A 22,450-nucleotide genomic window follows, 5' to 3' on the forward strand; every position below is an offset into this window, starting at 1 on the left:
ATGCTATCCTCCTCACTTAGCAAACATAGCTTTCCTGTGCTACCCTTCCAAATTAGCCCTTCAAATATTCCCCCTCCTTTCTTTCCTGAGCTGTTGAGGAGGTATGTGAGATAAAATCTTAGTGCACTACTGATCAAAATCAGTAAGATGCCTCATTAATCCTCCTGCCTGTCTTCTTTATCTGTTGTGGCATTTTAAACTTCTATTGCAAACTCTGTGTAAGGGCTCATTTCATCTCATATTTTATAGCGTGAAATACAATCAGAACCCAACCCCAGCTGGAACTGCTTGCAACAAATAACAAAGGCTGTCAAAAATTATAACAATGGTTTTGAACAGCAGTGTTTTTAAGAGTTTAAAATTGTTGCTTTAAATTATTCAGCTCCTTAATTTATACTTGGTTTTGTCTCTCAGTTCAGGAAGTCTGACTTAAATATTTTTTATGCTGATTTAGATCATCAAATAGGAAAAATCTTGCAATTCCTAATTCAGGGTATCTGTGTCTGAATAGTGATAGAGGTATCTCTGAGATGTCTCTAATCTGTACCATTTTAGGAACAATTCCTTGAGACAAAAGGAGAGGTCCAGAAACACCAGCTTTTGAATGTCAGGTTAACAGACCTCAAGCCTTTATACTACCTTGAGGTTTTTCCCAAAACATATTAATTCTTGGAGCTGCAACAGGCGCTAGTACAGTAGACTACTTTATGACTGTGTTACATCTCCTTCGTGCTAACCTGCAATAAGTAAACTGATATAGAATCACAGAATCACAGAATGGTTCAAGTTGGAAAGGACCTTAACATCATCTCGTTCCAAACCCCCCTTCCATGGGCAAGGACAGCTTCCACTAGACCAGGTTGCTCAAGGTCCTGTCCAGCCTGGCCTTGGTCAAGGTTGAACAGAGTCAAGATACAGCAACAAGGTCATATGTTGAATAAAGAGATGTCATTGTTCTGTAAAAGCCATATTTTGACTGTAACTGTAGACCTGTCAAAACTCAGACACTGAAGTCCCTGCTCCTGCTCCACAATTTCACATACAACTAGGAGGCCTGACACTAAGCACACAATCCCCAATGCCTGGTGTACCACAGTGGAAGTACATTCTTCACTCAGTCAGAAAGCCCCATTCTGAAAGAATTCATTCACTCAGCCCCATTCTGAAAGAAGACTCTTCCATGTGGATGGCGTAATGGAAAAGCCTTTTGTCACAAAAAAATGCCAACCTTTTGCCAAAAGGAATTTTCAAATTTGTGGAGTTTTGGGGAAAATGGAATTAAATCTCTACAAAATCTTAATCATCCAGGCTGACAGCTGCTGAGGAGACAAAGGCATTTGTGAGCCAAGAAGGCTGGGCAGCCATCAATTCAGAGAGATTAGGAATGTGTCAGCCTCAGGAGCTGGGTATACCAGGAGAAGCCAAGCAGCTTGGCAGGCCTTGCTGGCAGAAAACATCAGCTTCTTTATTGTCAACAATTTTTTTCAGTAGAAAATATCTTTCAGCCTATTTTTCAACAGAGTCTAATTCTTAGAAATCCCAACAGTGACACTACTAAGTCACACTAACTATGCCAGATGGGAAGGCCAGTCAGAAAATGATGCTCAACTTCATAAAGGAAGGGGAAGCAGAAGGCTGGGGGAACTCCCATGTCTCTAAAAAAGCAAGGTACCACATCTAGGTCCCAAGTGCTCTTTGCTACTTATACTGTAGCAGAGAAGTCACTTCTCACTAGCAGAGATCTTTTTTCACAGAGATTAAAGGAACTACAACAGAACAGGGAACTGCTCTAGTCTGTTCTGTTTGCCCACCCAGACGAGAGTGGTCCCCTCCAGGAGCGAAGCCAACACCTCTTACAAAGTCAGAGGCACTTTGTAGATCATGTTGCACTGACCTGTAATGTGGAGTCACTGCAGAAGTTTAGGGCATTCACAGCTCAGGGTAGAGCTGAATGAACTGGTGCAGTACAGCTGAATAATTGTAACTTCAGCCAGATTATACCCTGTTACCGAGCTTGTGAATTTCTATGTCTTTCTTTCCTTTAATAGAAATTCCCTTGCTTTGCATGTTGATTCACAGCTGTGACAAGGTCAAAGCACTCTTTAGGCCTATAGACACTGAATGCATGCAGGAGGATATTTTTTTTCTCAGCCCAGACAGCAGCCGTATCAGTTTTGTCAGAATCCTAGACCCTCTGAGTCCAAATTTTGTTGTTATCGTAAACTGCCAGGTTATTCATGGCATTGCTACAGGGGAATAGGACACAGATTTATCACGCATGACCACAACATGAGCAAGTCTTTCACATTCCTTCCTTCTATTTGACCCTTTGTCCTGCTTTCTGGCCCCAATCCTCTCTAGACATCATATTCTACCCCAAGAACTGATCTCTATCTCCATCTCACACTCTGTCTGTTCTTTCTATGGTTGCAATCTCTCTGAATTCACATTGTCCCACATTTCAGGCCAAGGTAAGGCCTGAAGCACAAAAATCAATAGGGAAGTGCAAGAAAAGTAGCACAATCCAGACCTAGCCACAGGCAGCTTCTTTTATCTTCCTGAGATGAAATGTCATTTCTGTAGCAAGTGCCTTTTCATTTGGAATCCATCTTTTCAGTGATGAAATAACACTTCTGAAAGCACCACATCAGAGAGGATGGCTCTTTGGAGATACGGTGATAATAAGCATAGCAAGTGACAGAGGATAATCTCAGCAAGCATTTAGTAAGGTAGGAAGCACAATATCTATTCAACCTTTGATTAAGTAGAAAACTTCAAACTGGGATTAAGCCAAATCTCTTGCATCCATGAGACCTCTAAAAAAGGCAACCAGCTGCTGGGGCATATAAAGAGCTACCATCAGAAATTCAGAGACTCCAAAAGGCTCTGGATGGTTTTGCTCCGAAAAGACTTACCATGAAGAAAATATTAGTTTGCAATTAATTCTAATTATTTTCTTAAGAGTTGGTATTTTCCCATTTCCAAATGCAAAGCAAAAAGATCTCTATTCTTTCAATCAATAAGATCTCAGTCATGGCCTTTCATCTTTCTGAAGTATCCCACGACAGTACTGCCATCCACAGGCTTAAATTCTTTAAATTCAAGTGACTTCGCCCCAAAGCACTTACAGTCCCACAGTTGTCATTAACATGATGAGTCATAATAAAGATCTACAATTTTGGAAAACCAAAATTCAACTTTTCCCCCCTTTCTTAAATAAATAGGAGCACAGCTAAAAATAAAACGGAAAAAAGAAGTTTTATTGTAAATGAGTGGTTCTGCTTCAGCTACCATCAAACCTTTTGTTTCATTGGCAGTCATGTAGCATACCTGGGTGACTTATGTTTCCTTTCAATTTGTGCAACTCCTAGAAAATAAAATGCCTCATTATGTTCTGCAGTACAGTAGCATTTCTGTAAGGTCCCCCAAAGAATCTAATCATCACAATACTTTCATTTTATTTCACTAAAATGAACAGACAGGCACAGAAGATATTTAGCTTTTGGCTTTTAAAAGAACAGTTGGCATTCACAATTTAAAGTATTTCTGTTACTTCAGATAAGATGATTAATAGAAAACAACTGTTGTCTGGCAGATTGCATTTAAAATGTACTACTGAACACATCCCCAGTTACTACAAACCAAGCAATGTACAAGGAATATATCATTAAATACATTTTAGGCAGGGAAACAGCTGCTAAAATTTAAGACAGGTAATTGTATAAAGTTCAAATAATACTGGCAGAAAATCCACCTATTTCAATAAACCCATCACTTTGAAAATAGAAACACTTTTCTCTCCCAATAGAAGAGATCTAAAATAAAAGATACACTTAGATGTCCTTGTGGTGTGAAAAAAAAAGATATGCTTTGAGATCAAGTTTGGAAACCAACAGGAAAACTGTTTAAGGACTGGTTTAACCATCAGAAGGGCAATTTAAAGATATAAACAAGAGTAAGATTGCATCAGTTTTTCTCGGTTTTATAGTTTCATTTACCATGAACACAATTTACACTGAAACAGAGTGCAAGCACAATTTAAGCCTTTGTTTAAAACCAAGTCTGCAGTGTCGCAGACCTGTCAGCTGCCTCGACATGGTCCTGTGGTCCTGCGAATGGGGAGCTAAGCCAAGAGATTTGCAAAGCAGAGGTGCTCAGTGCTGCACTGTGTTCTCTGACTGCGTCTTAATTTTATCATTAGCGCCTCCCTCACCCCCAAGACCTCCTACTCTCAGTACATAAAAGCAGGCTGGAATGTAAAGAGCCTGCTGCTACCTGCGGGCCTGGGGAAAGCCGGGTCTGGGCAGTCACTGCACTGTGGGTATTTCAGCTGCTACTGCCGACAACCAGCATCATGGAGGCATGCAGTGGGGCTGTGCTGTACATTATTATGTAAGAGAGGCCTTCAGCTTCAAGTGCACAGCAATTGGCATGAATTTAAATAAGACAATGAAGGGAATTAGCCGCAGAAAATTAATGGCAGGCGAGCCCATTCTAAATAAAACATGCCCAAACCCCTTGTTTGAAAAACAATAAAGCTGAAAGTAGATATTCATGATGTTAAATTGCATGCTTGCATGCATGGTCTCTGAGCTCAGCACATGCAAGCTGTCTCCAGTCATCACACAGAGGCATGCATACACTCACAAGCACACATACACAGAGTCACACGGTTCAAATGCACATGTAAAAGCATTCTGCTCACTTTTTCCTCATCACACGTTAAATAGGTCAAAATAACGAAAGACTATACATGAGGATACATGAACAGCTGCATGTGCCAGACATGGAACAAGCATATGAGAGTGTAAATATGACGCATGAGTCTGGATTGCCACAAAACCAAACAAAAATGCACAGAAATTACACTTAGGATTTCACAATTTATCATTTTATATTCCAGCCCCATAAGCTCTTTTGTGTGTGTGCGTGGTTAGACACATTTCTAGACACCCAGATCATATTTTTCCTGTAGTTATATTTTTTTGATGTTCTACTCAACCTGTATTTCAATTTATAATGACACTTGTTTAACAAGAAAACAATTGCATGGCATTAGTAAGGTAGTCTGTACAAAATGCAGTTGCCCATACATTAAACAAAATTTCAGACTGAAAATTTTCTGTTGTATTGTACTTAAATTGGAATCGTTATTGAAAATTAATTATTGAAAATAAATTATCATGGAAATATAATACACTACCAAAGTATAAGAGGTGCAACCAGAATCAGTAGATATGGCTACTGATTGACAAGATATGATAAGTAAAGTTGTGCTTTGTATAGGTATATAACGAATTAAAGAATTTCAGACCTGAAAATGGGAATTCTGAATTGGGATTACCTGTGACAATTTTATAGCCCCAGATGTGGTGCTAAAACAGTAGAACTGACAGAGGAATAATCACCGTATTCAAAATCAGTTAAATTTTCTTAATTTGTTGCTGATGACAATTGATAAGCACATCTTCCTAGCTACTCAGCATCCAAACATATCAGAATACCGCAGCAGTACAAAGGGCAGATGCTATGATTTATTAACATTTATTAACAAAGTATTGAAGGTGTGCATGTAGACTCCAAATTTGAAGAACCATCACTTAAGAATTTTTTGTGGGTAGAATTCTTCTCTACCTCTAAATGTTAAAGCTCAGTATCTGACATTATACAGACAGATATTGTCCATATAATGACAGATTGTTAAATACATGCTTAGATCAAATAGTGCAGACAAATTTATGGGTTTTTTTTTTAATGCACCGTATTAAAAAAGATGTGTAAGTACAAATAAAATAATGCTCTAGAATTTAAAAATAGTAATTTAATTTCAGGGGGTTCGTCATTTTGGCAGAGGACAGAAGGAGTCGGTGAGATAACATTCAATGACAGAATTATTACCCAGATCTGCAGTTAAGCTATGTAAATAATTCATCTCCACACCAGATATGTCTTTTGAAAATGTACTTCGTATCTTCCCTCTGTGACAAACGTATTACACATCATTATTTCAGTGTTAATTGCAGTGGAGAGCAGATAGAGGAGCTCAGAGTGCCTACTGTGCAAGTGAAATTGTTTGCTCTATTCAAAAGCAGTAGTGCTTGACGTGGTAAAGGCTAAATGCCATGAAGAACAGTGAATGGCTTTCAGTCTTTAGTGCTGATAAACAAGTTTATTGGTCTTATTGTTTATTTTTTGAATTAAAGCTAACCCATTCCTGTTAAACCTAGATATACGTCAATCAGTTGCTATATGTAAAGGAAGAAACAATGTCAGTAAGACCCATAGGAGAAAAAGACCAAAGAGTATTTAATCCATTTGGCCCTGAAAAGAAGTTGTTCATTGGACAGGAAAATTATTGAGCAAGCATAAGGAGCATATCTGAGTATTGTTCATGGCTTTTCCTCTGAGGCAAAGGCAAAAAAGAGATTTTGAAATTATTTATTACATGAGAGGTTTATTTGGGATTGCTGAAAGCAAAGTGCTAAGTAAGTGCTGGAGAGACAGGCCTCCTTTCATCTAGGTACAGATGAGACCTGGAGAGCAGCACTTTGTGCTTGCTGTCAGCTGTGTAAAGATAACAAACCAGGTCTTCAGTCAGGATGAAATGAAAAGGCCAGAGTTTTTGGTTTCCCACAACCCAAGGCTGAAGATCCAAACATAACACAGCACCCACAGTGAGTGAGTGATGGTCAGATGTCTCTGTCTTCCTGAAGGAAACACATTACTGTAGTGCTTAAGAGCAAAGCAAGAAAAAAGTTACTTTCATGATCTTGGTCTATCTGTTGTAGTCCAAAATTGAATGGGCACCAAATTTGTACAGACCTTTAGGTAACTTTGGAAAAACACAAGACTCCTTTGAGAGGTTTAAAGCTAAATGAATTCTCCACTGGAAGATCAAGACTGCTTTTTAGCAAAACCACTCATTTTTAATGATATTGGATAATACTATACCAGTGTCCTTGCCCTAGCTTTGCCATTTCTTAAAGGAGTCTTCAAGCATTTTTCTGCCTTTGCCCCTCTGCTCCTCCTGCTCCAGGACACACAGATGAATACACATGGAGATATATGTTCTTTTTCCAAATACTACATTAAATTCAATTTATTTATGTCTGGTCACTCTAATAGACTACTAAATACCCTTTCCGCTCCCCGCAAAAATCTTCCCATCTCTTTCAGTGTGTTACACCTTAACCAGCTTTGTTACACAATCAGTCTTTTGTCTCTCATTGCTGGGTATGCTGTCATGGGTGCTGGTTTGTCAGCCAGGTTGCCATCTCTTCGTACACATGGGCTGCCATGTGAGTTGGTGATCACCCCCTCTTTGAATTTCTGTCCCCTTTTAATGTGAAAGGCAGAGAAGGCAAATGATACTCAGAGCTGAAAAGGAGACTGCAACTTGCAGCAGCTGCACACAATAGAGATCCTAATAGCAAATAGAAATCATAGAAATAACCATCATCTCATCATTGCTACAGTACAACAATAGGGAGCGATTCAGTTTGGGATACATTAACAGAATGTGAATAGCGCTGTAACAGCAGTGTGATACACACAGTTCCTGCCTCAGCTATGTTATGAAAATACTGTCATGCTTGCAAAGTCCTTGTGAGGTGTTAGTTAATTTTCTCAATGCATAGGAAGAGCTAACTGATCTCCAGAGGTATTTGCTAAGGTTATTGTCCCTGCAAAAATATATTAGAGGAAGCAGGCTACTTTTCAGTTTATGCATCATTCACTACAAAATCCAAAGACAAAACCAGCCAGCCTAGCTGGGACTAGAATACAAAATCTGGGTTTTAGAGAATTTGAAACTTGAAGTTATAAAACCCCAGGAGATTCTGAATTCTGGGCAAATCCCTTTTTAGTTCTCAGATGTGGGGGATTTCAAAGCAGTGGCAAGAATATTTATGTGTAGTTCCTTCTGGGCCAGGATAGGTGCTTTTGGACTGAGCTTGCATCCATCAGTTTCATATTAAAACTGGGGGATTTTCTTGAATTACCACCAATATGTTATGTGCATTCATGGGTGACTCCCATAAAGTCACTGCTTATTTTAAATTAAATACTGTGTTCAAAGTTGTAATCAGAGCCTCATATTCCTGCCATTCCTATCTTGCAGGTCATTTGAAAGGTCTTTGACTCAGCCCTGTACACTAGCTTCTCTGTTATGAGCCTAATGTTTCCTTACTACTTACATACTTCATTTCAAATTCTACAGGACCCTTTAATACGCAAGCTTGTGTTCTATAACATTGCAGGATATTTGTTTTCAACTTTTATTTTCCAGCTGGGTAGCATTTTCAATGGGATTGTTTGTAATTTTGTTTTTGCTTTACACATATCAAGACACAGAAATAAACATGATATCACATGATATCCTACAAGTGAAAGTCCTAGGCAAATGAGACAACAAAGCACATCTATGTTCTACATGAAAATTATCTCAGGAAGGAGTTCTTTCTGCAGCCTGCTGCCTCCTTCAACAGTTTTTGGGAGACTCCCCTCAACCGGACACCAAGGCTTTGTCTCTCTAATGCCTAAATTCTAATCCTAGGTGTGGACTGGGCCTTACCAAAAGACTTTCTGCTCTGGCCAAGATGAACAACTGGTCAGTGCAAAATTCTTTTCATTGCCGAAACCTTCCCTCAACAGGCCCTTTACAACCTTATCACAACCAGACCCTTAGGCTTTACACCTCTGCTAAATGTAAACCTACCCCAAAGAGCAATCGGGCTTCTCAGGGGAGAATACCTTTGGTTGCCCATTTGCAGAACTTCTTAATTGTATTCATCCTTCGACTTTGTCATTCTCCTGACCCTAAAAGTGGCCCAAGCTTTAAACCCAGACAAGCCCTGCCTTGGCCAAACCAGAATGTTCTTCAGGGATATTAATTTATTTTGCCCAGACTTTCTGTGGGTAGCTCCTTGGTAGCCCTTCTCCAAATGGATCCTTAGGGCCTGTCTTCCTTGTAACCATCATACCCCAGTCCTAAACCTAGACATTTCCTAAGCCTTAGAAGCTTGGGCTTCATAAACCTCCCAAGCCACAAAACCCTGTGAATTTGTTTGGCAGCCTAATTGCTATTGTCCTTCTGGGCAGATCTACATATTTTCTCTCTCCTAACTTCAGTCCTAACCATAACCATAATCCAGTCAAGGACTAAGCTAAAATTGTCTGCTGACCAGGGGTAATGGGTTCAAACTTCAACAGGGGAGATTTAGCTTAGACATAAGGAAGAAATTCTTTACTGTGAGGGTGCTGAGGTGCTGACCTAGGTTGCCCAGAGAAGCTGTGGCAGCCCATCCCTGGCAGTGTTCAAGGCCAGGTTGGATGCGGCTTGGAGTAACTGGTCTAGTGGAAGGTGTCCCTGCCTGTGGCAGGGGGTTGGAACCAGATGATCTTAAGATCTTTTCCAACACTAACCATTCTATGATTCTATGATCCTATTACACAGTGTTCATCTGGGCTACCCCTGGGGTTTATTTTTTAATATGCGGGACACACCTCAAGGTTAGGCTCTAGGTTAGGAGACACATAAAGCACAGGGCTTCAGTTGTATTGGCATTGCAGAAAGGCTACCAAGGAAAGGCTTGGACAATGAAAATAAGTTTCTTTTGTGAAATTTTCTGTCTGGGAGGTCAGCTGGAGACCCAGACTCAGACCAGGTTTAGTTAGTCTTCTTCCCACGGTTACTGTAAGAAGAAATACAGTTCTGTGGCCACTTCTAGGGAAGAGAGTTAGGAAAGACACAAAACCTTGTGATAACAGCTGGGATAGGGCTGTAAAGAGGCTACCAAGAGAAGGTTTGGGCAACAGAAAGCACTTTCCCCTTCTCGTTTGAGAGTGCAAAGCTGTGCTGGGGTAAAGGCTTCAGCCACTTTTAGGGTTACAGTTAATGGAAAAGCCGAAGTGTCCAGTTGGAGCAGGGGGTTGCAAAGGGTCTGCCTATAGAAGGTCTGGGCAAAGAAAGGGCTGAGCCTGGAGGTCCTTGTCTAAAGCTCAGCCCTTGGCTGCAGTTAAGGTTAGGGTGAAGAGAAAGACAGACTCAAGTCCCATTGTGGTAGGGTCACAAAAAGGTTGCCAAGGTGAAAGCTGAGCAACAGAATTACTTCTTCCCTGAGAGCTTTTCTACCTCGGCCATTGCTCGGCATCTTAACACTAACGCACAGCCAACAGCAATATTTGGCTTTTATATTTTCTGATTAAAAGTTTGAAAATTAAACAGAAAGTTTTCAAAGTGACATAAAGACTCAGCAGATCTAAATAGAAATACATCAAATTAACAATCCACCTTCAAGAGAAATAGAAACCCTTTTAGCAACTTTCCTGTGGTTATACAAGTTGTTCCCAAGACATCTGTATTATAGCTAGAGCTAGTAGTGCACTTCAGGGTAGTTTCACTGATTCACGAAGGATCAGGACCATTCTTGCAAGTGTTCATTTGAGACCCTCTCTTACAGGCAGCTCTCACTGAGGAAACTAACTTAGGGAACAATTCAGCCTCAAATACTTTCACTCTGCAGGGGCTGAAAGTCAACATTTTTACACTCCAGATGCCACCAGATGAGACAGTTCTCAACACTCACCAAAGCTTGCTTCTACTGAATGGAGATGGCCCCAGCCCTTAGATGTCCACATCTCCTGGCAGTATACACCTACCTACAGCTCCTAGTACTACTTCTGATGCCTTCACAGCTGTCCCCTGAGTTGGACCAACTCAAGGACACAGCAGAAACGCAGCCCAGCAAAAGAAGTGTAGAACTTTCTGCTGGACTAGAGAGTTGAACTGGTTCACATGGGGTGAAACAAGGGAAAAAGCTGAGGAGAAGGAGGGAGATTTGGTGTTGCATCTGTGCCTGCAGAGAAGAAAGAGAGAGAAGTACAGAGAGGAAAGAGATAGAAGCATAGAGAGAAGGGCAGCGTGGAGGAGCAGAACCACCACTTTAGGATGGAGCAAAGAATTTTAGCTGCCTTGTCTGACTGCACAGTAGGGGCAGGCTGTGCCAGTCCAAGAACAGCTCTGCTCTCCTCCCAGCTCCAGATGCCTTCCTTCCCACAGCACTGTCACTTCTGGGCCATTGCAGCCTCCTAACCAAAGAAATGGAGTGGTTGCTAATCGCTAGGTCATTTTAAAATCCTTTTGCAGAGCTGAGCTCTTCTTGGGCTTCATAAAACTTCCACCTGATAAAAGACCCCAGAGCTTCAGCCAGAAGCAGTTACAGCTAGGGCTGGAAAGAAGATGACTGTAAAACATTATTTCTATCTCCTGAAAAAGTCATGTTTGAGAAAAAAGGATTATCTGGGCAAGGCACACGAGGCAAAACCAAAATCATGTCACAGGGAAAAAATCCTGAAAAAAAAAATAATAAATCTGTTTAGGAATTGGAGTCCTTCAGCTTCCTGAGAGGGGTATTGGTGTGTTCACTTTCCTCTTCTTAGCAGCACTTTTTCAGACCAGCTGCAGGGTTCTATCTGTCTGTCATGTCCATTTTCCTGGAGAAAAATAGAGCCTGCTTTTTCCCTTTGAAAAGCTCCCCCTTTCACCTTTGCCCAGAGGACAGTTTCTGCAGGAGGACTGTTGTTGTGGGGGCTGTGTGTCTCACCTGTCATAGAGGCCACCCTGCTGCAGAGCTATCTGGCCATGCTGCTGCTGCTCTCCATCGCCAACACAGCCCCAAGTTCCTTGCTGTGGGGAATGGATTATACAGGGGAAAAAGATGAAAAGAGGGGGTTGAGGAGAAGAAGGAATAAGTAAGCGTGTCTGCCTCAGTTTTAACCTCGTACAAAGTTGCAACTACAAGGCTAGAAACTGTTCTGGGATCCAGAGATCCAGCAATACAGACCTAGGCAAATTACTAGTATTAATTACTTTGATGCTGAGGCTTCACTAATAGACTAGCAGCCTCCTGAACTGCACTCTGCCTCTCTCTGCAACAATATCCACCTTATGACGTCAGCCTTGATCCCTTTCGTTTGAAGTTGTTTACAAGAAGCAGTGATATTCAGACAGTATTTATATACCTCTTATAGAGTACCTCAGCAGCTGCTAATAAGGGGCCACATGAGCCCAGTGAACCCACAATAAATACTGCCTTGGACAACTGTTGAAAAACTCTGGTTTATGGCATTATAGAAGCAACCTTATCTAATAAGAAAAACATTAAAGGTGACTTAAATAGCTCACAGTTCCCTGGAACATCTGGGCTTGTAGTCATTTATCACATAAACTATGAATATGGCCAAATGAACTAACAGTCCTTCTGCTTTCCTTTTCCTTTATGTATAGCTTTTTCCACTGGAAGAATACACTGCAGGCCCTTAATCACTTCTGCAATATCGCAGAGTGTCAGCTTTATTTAGTGAAGCAATACATATTTCAGCAACAAGGCTGTATGCACACATTTACATTTTATTTTTCTGTTTAACTAGGTGGGGTGTTTTAATGCCGAGGGTTTCTTGATGGATTAAGTTTTTTTATTTAGAGGCTAATACTGATTTTTTGGGTAGTGGCCAGCCAGTTCTGCTGGAATGCATTTTTAAACCTATCTTCTTTTATGCAAGTTTTCTGTTTGTTTGTTAACAGCTGCTTATGTATTGTAGTGATTATCCTGTGCACTGAATCACAGGGACAAAGACCACACTGCTATGTAACTAAAAAACTGCATCATAACACATACATGCAAGGGGTTGATTACAGCTTCAGAGGAAGTGATTGTTTTGACATTTCCTAGCTTCTTGCTTCCTCTGTTTGCAATCTAGAATAACATCTCTGTTAACAAAGGATTTTTTAATATGATTTCCTAAATTTGCGTTTTCTGTTCAGTTAGACGGTAGAAAAAATTGTGCTGCATGCAGTAATCTCTTCTTCCCAATGTATATTGCCGTCAGAGGTGCAATCCTGTTTTTCAGCCCTGCAAGCAGAGACCTACACCACTTCATTTAGAGGATTAATATGTTGTTGGGTATCCTGGCCCCAGGGTCAGCTATGCCTTCCCCTTCCTTTTGCGCACACCCTTGAGAAACGACAGGCTGAATTTCCTTTACATCTTTAACTGTGGCAATGAGCACTTTAGACTGGATCTCAGGATGAGTATATTACAATCTCTGATGAAACCTTCCTTTTTTTTTATGGCTGACTGATGTGGCAGGGCCAGCTGTGTTTGCCACGTAGAAGAAATGTTCCTTTTGCCATCCCAGACCAGCAGCAGCCTAACACATGGAGAAAATATGGGAATTGGAACCACTCCTCTGCTGCACTAAAAGCTCCTCAGACTCACAAGCTCTGCTCCCAGGTCTCCACATGCAACAGTGATGTTCTGGGACCTACATAGTCTCCCATCCTGCTGACAGGCCAGCTGGGACTGCCCCAGTCTCTCCAGAAGTGAACTGAGAACCCACCAACTAACCAAAACTCCCTTCCACCAGTGACCTGGGAATCTTTTGCATCTTCCCATGCCATATATCCCTCACTCCTTTCAGAAAACTCTGTCTGTGGATGTGACCACAAGCTCCTGATTTACACAACTCAACTTCTTGCAGAGAAACTCTTTGGTAATTCTGCCACAGGCGCACAACGAGCAGGAACAAAAAAGCCATGCAAGCTTGGTACTCATATTAAGTTTGCTGTTCCTCACATCCCTTGGGGCAGACTAGCTGTCAATGCACTATGTAAGACCTGTGTTTTGATCACCTCTACTGTATGAAGCCACTGCCTCCCAAATTCTCCCTCTCCCTCGCTTTTCTCTCGACTTTCTAAGTGAAAGCTTTAACTGATAAATGTTTGGGTTTGATCCTTAGCCTTAGCAAGTAGGCTTTGCAACTCCGCTTGGACTATAGAATCAAAATTTCCCCAGTCAATTGCTTGACCATTGTTTAAATTTTTGATGCTACAGCCAAAAGATGCCTTATTTCCTTGCCATTGTTTCACTTCCTCCTTGACAGTACTTGCAGTTCCTTTTGATTCGAGTCCATCTTGGCAGGCAGAATTACCTCCCAAAAGTGCAAGGAGGTATGCAATCCAGCTCACCTAACCAAACTGTTTAAGTTCCACATCCAGTCAGCAAAGAGAGCAAGATGCCTCTGAAGGCCTGCTGAAGGGTATCTGGTCCTTATTCAGGCACATCTAAGGGGCAGTGTAGTTCACCAGATCACACATGGACTGGTAGAATGGTGGCAAGCGTTTCTATCTAGCTTCCTAGCCCACTTCTGAAGCGTGGCACTGGGAGATACAGAGAAGGGGGTGCTACTTACTTACCCCATACCAGTCAGGAAGCACGAGGCCTCTGCTCTAGCTTCTGCTCTAGCTTCTGCTCTAGCTTCTGCTCGGCTCGCATATCAGCTCCCATGTCTGATGTCCATGCTTTAATGACAGCCTGTTGCATGGACACCATGCAAAGGCCATTTTTTTTACACCTCTGTGTAAAGAGATTTTCATAAGTTCTTTACAAGCTGAGCCACCACGAAGCCAGACATGTAGGGGTACTGCAGTCAGCTGGAAAACACACAAAAGCGATCTTAATTTTATGCTAGTAACTAGGACACTGTTCAGGCTGATATGGATAACATTACCCCTTGATAGAAAAGCAGCTAAATCCTTTAACCTCAGATTGTCTTTCTAAATGTTAAAACTGTAGTTATAGAAAAAAACTGGACTGCCACCACTTCCTACAGCATGTTTTGTTACACTGCGGACTTTAGCACATCTCCTTCAGGTTTCCTCTGGGATCTTAGGAAAGCTTCATGTGCCCATCTACACTCACACCTGGATCACAGCAGGGCATACACAGGAAGACTGAGTCCCGTGTACACCATGTGTCCTTCACAGCGCCTAGGGACAGATGCAATGAAGTGCCAGTGGAAAGAGGCAGGCACATGATGAATTTAGGTGCCTGCAGGGGTAGGTAGTCCATTGAATCAGGCAGGCTTGATTACTGCCTAGACCTCAGCTGGGCTGCAGGTCACCATGAATACAAGATTCAGGCAGACAGGACAGCACCTATGTAATCCGTAAAATATTGTCTTTTGTCCTATGCATCTGGCAACAATGGAAAGTTACTGTCTGGGAACAGATCTGTTACTGTATGGGAACAGACTGCTATAACCAATGCTGAATCTTTTCAGCTGGGCTCCTGAGGGACAGAAAAATAATTTTCATAAGCTGGTCTGTTTCTAATTATCTTCCTGAGGCTGTCAGCTTGTGGTTTCCAGGCGGCTGCTGCTGCTGCTGCTTTTCCTTTGGTGGTATTTTTTAACCCAGCTATTTAAAAATGTTTATGTGTATTTATTCTGTGCAAGATCTTAACATTTCTCTGAAGAACACAAGCGTGAGGCAAGAAAGGGTGATTCTAGTAGTTTATACATCTGCTAAACTTCCCTGGAATTGCATGGGAGCAAGAAAAGACACATCTCCAGCCCAAGGCCCTCTCCCTTCTGAACTTCAAAGCCTGTCATAAACAACAAAAGTAGTAAGACTTTTTTTTTTTTAATGAAAAGGTGAGCAAATGTTTTATAATTGAGAATATAAGAAAATATTAATTTATATTCTATTCTATCACCACATACACACAGATGTTATCAGTATCCTCTGTAAAGCTTCAGATTTCTAAACTTTATCAGTAAGTGAATTTGACAAAGCTTTATAAGCAAAGCAATGGGTTATTAGTTGGTCAGTTATCTTTTAAGAGCTAAATAGACTTCAAGAAAAGTAAGAAACCACTGTAGTAGTGCAAGCTGAGCTAAAAATAAACTTTTAGGTCCCAAACACAAAAATGCTGAGAGTTAGTAGCCTGAGGTAGGCAGCAGGATGCAGAACACCAACCACTGTACATGAAACACTGCAGAGAAGCTGTCCAATAAAATAGACCAGTGACTCAAGGTCTGGGAGATTCAATCTGACACCATTCCAGGGATATCAGCATATGACTTCAAACACTGCATTAAGAGATAGAAAGCTTAATAGCTGCTTTCTGGTTTAGTAAAATGCCTAGTGATAATATTCCTGAATTTAGAACTCATAAAATATCTGTCGCCTCCAGCGGCAATATCTCAGTACTTTACTGAGATCAAATCCTTTAGCGAAAAGTGTCAAACAGGTCAGAAGAATATGACAATACATGAGAAGAAGCACTGCCTCCATAAAATCATTTGTAAGAAAACGAATATATAAGGCCAGAAGAGATATATGGGAATACATACATTAATGACTTCACCAGACACTTTCAAACCTTCGAATTCCCCAGCCATATACTCTACCCAATATTTTCAGAAATTAAAGTGAAAACTGGACTGGTAAACATAGGCAAATGAGGAAAGCTCAGTAAACATGCCAAGGATATATGAAAAAATGGATTGCCACTGGTTTGGATCTACTACCTTGGCTTGGTGAAATAGGCAGGCAGGAAGGAGAGTCTCACTGGCAGGTTCCCTGAGACTGGCTCTTTAAACCAGGGCAATTTTCTAGTGGTGCAAGTGAGCTGATTTCACTTCCAGATCTTTTTCCTTCAGGTGATGGTCTTATGCAGTTAACAAACAAGCAATTCAAATATCAATATTCCTTTACCTTGGACACCAAACCTTTAACTAAAAAAATTTGAGACTGTTAACCTTTGGAGCCTGAGAGCCAGCTAGAAAGTATTTTTCTGATTGATTTTGCTTTCCTGACGATCTTTGTATGAGACTTGCGTAGGAGTTGAATATTTACAGCAGTAATAGCCTTTGAAGTTCAGTCCTTAAAGGCATTAAGTTATGAAAAATGGTTACCCTGGAAAAATGAGAACAATGGACCTTACTTATTCATTCTGTATGTTCTGTCTAATAACTCACGGCTAAGCCTCACCCAGCTGTGTTTGACTGAGGTCAAATGCAATAAAGACTGATGATAAATACTGAATTGCAATAGCAGGATCCTAGCTGACGGCCTTCTTGCATGAGTAAACTGAAATCAAGACTGCACTAAGCTTGTAGAATTTAGAAGAAGGTTGAGAGATTTGTGGAATTTAATCTGTTATAATTCAACAATCTCCCACACTTTTAAACAAGACTCTACAGAACAAGGTCACAAAGGACATTCCTTATTGTTCATTAAAGCTACTATTTCCTTGTATATGGTACTGCAGGGTGGAGTACAATTATTTTCTGCAAATCAACTGAGAAAGCTATTAGAATACAATAAAATTCAAATGTGTATTCTTATCAGATCCTTCCCTAAGAGCTAAATATTTGCATTATAACTGCATTACATTGGATAATTTAATTTATTTACTATGGATCTTGACTCCAAGTAGTCTGCTCTTCTGCCATGCTCATATTGTATTCAGTATTGAAACTCTGGGATACGTTACCAGTTTTTTGTTACTCTTTACACGTGAAATGATGTAAGCTCACCACTAGTTTAGGTGACTATGCTAGGTTTATAATTTTGCTTTGCCAGAATAGACCACAGCAGCAAGAGGTGGAACTAGTTTTAGGCCAAAGCAAAACAGGAGGCTGCTTAGGGTAGCAACCTTCCTGTTTTTGCTTCTCCAGCCAAAAGAGTGACTGCTCTGGAATCACAAGGTTGAACAGCCAGTTTCTGACTCTCACCTGCACATTTCAACCTGCTTCTCCTGAGGGACAGGCAGAAGCAGTAACCGCTTACACTTGACTACTACTTTCCCTCTTTTCCCTTCACACATCTAAAACCCAGACTGCTGGAAAACTTGTAGGCCCTCTCTAGCCATTTTCACATCTCATACTTCTCTGTAACTTACCTGGCTCTCTACTTTCCTAGACCAGTTGCCTTGACCTCTGCTGATTTTTGCAGCCCTTGCTCCACTAACTTCCCTCTAAGCCTGAGCTGGTCATCCCAGATACAACAAGAGAGAGAAAAATTAATTCTAAGCTGCTGAGAAGATTTAAGATAGCCTTGGCTAGACTGACCCCAGGCGATATGGCCTGTAAATGCAATTTAGACATTTCTACCCCATCAGTCACATAAATTTTGTGGAAAGAAATGCACAGATACTTCTGAATGTGTCTATTTAAACGTAAACTTTTTTTTTTCTTTTTAACTGAATCAATTTAATTATCATGCTGTTAATTACAGAGCTGCCTCAACCTGTATTTCCCAAGTTGCAACACTAAGAGTAATGGCAGCATAGGAAAAGCAGTTAGTGGGTTGTGACCATACTCATTGAGATGTGTGGGCCAGGGCAGGTGACTTCAGTGAGGCGTGGAGTGAGATGTGATTTACTCAAAAGAATGCATTGAAAATAATGACATTGGTTCATGAAATTTCTAAGAAGCCAATTTAATCCTTTTCTAAATCATTTTAGTGAAAAGGTTAGCTATGGAAAGGTTTTAAAGGTTATTCAGTGCTTTTGTCTAAGTTTTTTTCCTACAGTTTAATATTTAGCAACTCGTGTTTCATTGCACACTTCTTAAGCAATGAAGTTGCTACCACTTCCCTTAGAGAAATATTCCATAACTTGCAATTACTCACTTGTCAGGAAATTTTCTCACACCAGCTTGCATGTTTCCTGTACTAATTTCTTCCAGTTGTGCTAGCAGTATCCTCATCTACTACTTCAGCAAGAGCAGTAATGAGTATTGTTGTTGCTATTCTTACACTATTCCAGCAGCTACGGGATGCCTCTGTGTAGCAGGTGCTATATAACAGAGGTTCTTCCTCCAAAGTGATAAAACCCTAGACATTTCTTTCAGAAGTGAATTAATACTTTGGCAGTCTCATGCGAGTTCATTTCACATGAAACTTTTCCTCTCCTTTTCAGTGACACGTAGATGTAGCCAATGTTAATGTTTTGAAATGAAAAGCATACCTTTTATTTTTAAGCCATTGGTGGATTTCGAATGTGATATTCCAGAAAGCTTTTGGAGTGAGCTTCCTGGGATATGATGTTCACCTGCAAGGCAAAGGCAGGCAGTGTCAGTTTATTCCCCCTTAGGAAGTCCTGGTACTTTTTCTTCAGCATAAAAAGAAGGTTTCACTTTTGGGGTCAAGAATGGAGACTAGCTTCCCTGTCTGACTGGTGCAATCTGGTGAGTTTAGCTCTTTATGTAAAGTGTGGAAACTCAGCTAAGAAAGTCAGAGCTAACCAAGCTACAACACAGCTCTAAGTGTTAAGGCCAACAGTTGCAAGTGAACTTTGGTAAATACAGCATCAGCCATGAAAGGCAAGACACTGCAAATGGTCAAAACTGAGCAATATAATTCCACTGGGATTTCTATTATCATAGAAATATGTTTCAGTTCTGAATTTTAAAAGATTGCTGACTGATAGCCAACTGAACATGAGCCAGCTTGTGCCCAGGCAGCCAAGAAGGCCAACAGCACCCTGGTCTGTATCAGAAACAGTGTGGCCAGCAGGACTAGTTAAGTAATCATTGCCCTGTACTCAGCACTGGTGAGGCTGCACCTCCAATAATGTGTTCAGTTCTGGGCCCCTCATTACAAGAAATATATTTCGTTGCTGGAGTGAGTCTAGAGAAGGGCAACGGAGCTGGTGAAGGGCCTGGAGCACAAGTGTGATGAGGAACAGCTGAGAGCGCTGGGGTTGTTTAGTCTGGAGAAAGGAAGGCTCAGAGGGGACCTTATCACTTTCTACAACTACCTGAAGGGAGGTTGTAATGAGGTGGGGGTCAGTCTCTTCTCCCAAGTAACAACTGAGAGGTTGAACTTAACGATCTTATAGGTCTTTTCCAACCTAGCTGATTCTATGATTCTAAAGGATGAAAATTGTGAAGTTTCCTTAAAACAAACCTTATGGAAAACTTGTCAAATGGAACTGGAACATTATCATTTGCTAAAGCCAAAATGTCTTGTTCTGGGTTAAAATTGGGTTTTTTTTCCCCTTGCTGTAATGCTGTGATTTATAATGCTGTGTACTGAACTTAAAGTTTTATTTTAATTCCAAACCAAAAATTTTTAATCTGTTTTATCTTAGCATGGAAGTGTCTTGATCCAAGGTTTTGCTATCAGTGTAACAACATTTCCCTACCAGAGCATACCCTACTGGAAAATTTTCAACTAACTCATTTTAATGCGTAAGCCATTATCCTTCTTTGTAAACTTGATATTTCGAGATAAAAAGGAATAGAGCATGTTTGTTGAAATGGAAATTTTGCTTAAATTGTCAGTTGTTCAAGTGTGTGATTCAGTGCTGGAACTACAAATAACCTAGGTGATTTATTTTTTTGTTACATAATTTGAACAGTTTGCCAATAAGTTGAGTGTGAACTATTCAAGAAATCCATTCACTCCCTGTATGTGCTGGAGTCACTAAACCTGACACGTGTATATTCCTCATTTTTTTCAAATACATGGGATGAAAAATCGTGAATCCTTGAGTAATAGTTTTCAGGTAGCTTGTTTTGATCACACTTTCCATTGTGGAATTTAATCTTAAAAGTTTGTACCATGTGACATGATCCAGAATCTAACAAATATCTCTTAAGCAACACCTTTAAGGGGTTTTCTTTATTTGCTATTGTTTTGGTTGTTCAAAGCATAACAACTCTGAATAGCATGGAACAGAATCCAGAATCTAAACAGAGAAATGTATACTAGCCAGTTGCTGTGTATGGAGATCTTCAGTCTGGCTTGACTAAGAGTCTTTACTATTTTTGCATTAAATCTTTACAAGACTGGGGCTTGGGGAATTTGTATATCAAACTTATAGTGAAAGTCTAATCTCATTTATCTATGTTTTTTCTTTTTTTCAGATGTATATGGTGTTTTGAAAGAGGGCTATGGAATTACACCAAACAGTAACTACTTACCTAATCAGCGTCTTGATGAGTGGCAACAACTGCAAATTTTGCATTGAAGCTGAAGAAAGGAAAATGATTGTCAGAATGATGTGATACTATCCTAACATTAAATACTGCCAGTCATGGGGGAAAAAATCTAGTCAGTTCAGTCCAGCTTTGATCACTGCATTTCTACAGAGGGCCTGCCCCAGCACTGTATGCAGAGTGCAAGCCTGACTAGACTCCTTCAAAAAGATCCTTATGTAGGATGGGGCTTCCACTGCTGGGTTGCAATCACCTTCCGAATAACCTTACCCTAAGAACATTCATTTGAAATAGTATGATTACAAGAAAAGTTACTCCAGGAATACTGGGTTTCCTGGATTTTCCTAAGGGCAGATTTTTAAGATGAAACTGTGAAACAGTAAAAGGTATCAAGTAGTAAAAGATTATAGAAATCTACACTGTCAAAAATAACCAGTTTTGAAATACCTTACTAATTCTTTTACTCAAACACATAATAGATATGAGTCTTTTTTTAGATCTCTTTGTCTGGATAGCACATGCTTTGTAAACTTTCAGCTGGACTAGATTAACGGAAATGGAAATGGCAATAGAGGGCAAATTCTCATCTCTGATTCTGCAGAATGCTCACGTATTTTTAATCCCAAACACTTGATTCCCTCTAGTTCAAACTTTAAAGCATGAAGGGTCAGCTAGTCCCTTTGTGACTATTACTAGTATTACTGCAAAACAGGCAGCTTTCAAGTCATGTAAGTAGCATGTATCCCTGAGATCTACCAGTCAGCTTAAGTGAAGAGCTTGTTTTTTTCATGCCCTGATACCTCATGAAACTAAAATGTGAAAATACAGTGCATGGTGACACCGAGCGCCCAACTGAAATGGTACTGCAATGTCAAATAGGCATCAGGATGTTTACAAACAAAAATAATAATGCAAATAGAGAATTATTACATTTGCAAATACTGTAGAACGCACAAATCAGTAACTTTAGTGTAAGAAAATAACAGGGAAGACATGGCAAAATCCAGAGGAAACCAAAGCCACAAGTAAGAAGTTCAGAGGAAACAATGAAGTTGTACATGTGTGACCTTTTTTCCAGCAAGTGCTGGAAGCAGTAAGCTGTGGGTACTGGAGAAAATGTTGAGCCAGGTATTAAGTGAACAAGTCAGACAGAAATTTGGGAAATTAACGGGAGAAGAAATCCATCAATGACTTGAAAAGGAAACTATCAGCACATCTAAGAAATCAGTAACTGTTCTGAACTCTGAGATCAGAAGTCTCACAAAGAAATGTGGAACACATAACACTTCAGGGTAACGTGCTACAGAGAAGGACAACAATAAACGGTGTCTATCCTGAGAGGAGGACAATAATAGAAAACCCAAAGTCACACTTTATCCCCGAACCATCAAGGTTCTAATGCACCGTCCTGCACTGTTCAAGTTCTCTCTAGACATATGACAGAGCCAGGGAGGATTGCTGACATACACCTCAGCTGAGGAAAACATCCTAGCACAGAAGTCTGTCTTTGAGGCTAATTTTTTTCTTAGCTTTGTCTCCAGAAAAAAACAAAAATGTTCCAGTTTCAGTCTTTCTTTCACTATGCGGATGTCCAGAGGAGTTCTTAGTTGGGTGAATTATGCTAGTTTTAAACAGTCCATTATTCATTCTGTGATCACAT

At 40.4% G+C, this 22,450-nt stretch overlaps 1 long non-coding RNA gene across 1 annotated transcript; it reads right to left on the reverse strand.

Annotated features, from left to right (window-relative positions):
* Positions 1 to 14,419: 14,419 nt before the first annotated feature.
* Positions 14,420 to 20,817, reverse strand: LOC136007130 (uncharacterized). Its single transcript, XR_010609488.1, has 3 exons — positions 20,776 to 20,817; positions 18,816 to 18,899; positions 14,420 to 14,491 (listed from the first exon to the last, which is right to left on the reverse strand). It is a non-coding gene; the product is annotated as an uncharacterized LOC136007130 (long non-coding RNA).
* Between the last annotated feature and the right edge of the window lie 1,633 nt (positions 20,818 to 22,450).

Source organism: Lathamus discolor, chromosome 1, assembly GCF_037157495.1.
Source record: "Lathamus discolor isolate bLatDis1 chromosome 1, bLatDis1.hap1, whole genome shotgun sequence".
Classification (NCBI taxonomy): Eukaryota; Metazoa; Chordata; class Aves; order Psittaciformes; family Psittacidae; genus Lathamus; species Lathamus discolor.